Here is a 640-nt window from a genome sequence, read left to right as displayed (position 1 = left end):
TTAATATACAAGATATATTTAAACTAATACAATAATTTAGAAATATATTTAAAAAATTGAAAATTAAAACAATTCATCAATTTGATGATAAATAAGTAATTAACCCTTAATCACATCCAAAACAAGAAAAAAAATAAGGTTACAAAATATTAAGGTGGGATAAAAGGTCAAATTAAATATTAAAAATAAATCATTTTATGGATATTTTTAAAGATTGGATATGAAGGACTGCATAGAAGGCTTATCATTCAGATTCTGTTTTGAAGAGAGAATCTAATCACACAAATAACATCATCTACAAGATTCAGGAATACTGAAAGTCAATGAGGATTCATTAGAGTGTGTGAGGAACAGAAAGAAGAGGGATAATATATAATCCACAAATATTATTATTATTATTATTATTATTATTATTATTATTATTATTATTATTATTATTATTATTATTATTATTATATAGGAACATATTTTGCTAGCTAGGTATCAAATATATATGTGGGAATATAATGAAGATAGATGGATAAGAATAAGACGAGCATGCATGAATGATGAATATAGAAGTGCATATATATGATGAAAGAGAGGGGAAGAGGATGTATGAGAATAGAAGAAGAAGAAGAAGAGAGAAGAGGAAGAAATC

The sequence above is a fragment of the Arachis ipaensis genome, chromosome B02 (genome assembly GCF_000816755.2).
Source record: "Arachis ipaensis cultivar K30076 chromosome B02, Araip1.1, whole genome shotgun sequence".
NCBI classification, from domain to species: Eukaryota; Viridiplantae; Streptophyta; class Magnoliopsida; order Fabales; family Fabaceae; genus Arachis; species Arachis ipaensis.
The sequence above is the reverse complement of the archived record's forward strand: the minus strand, read 5'-3'. Positions refer to the sequence as shown.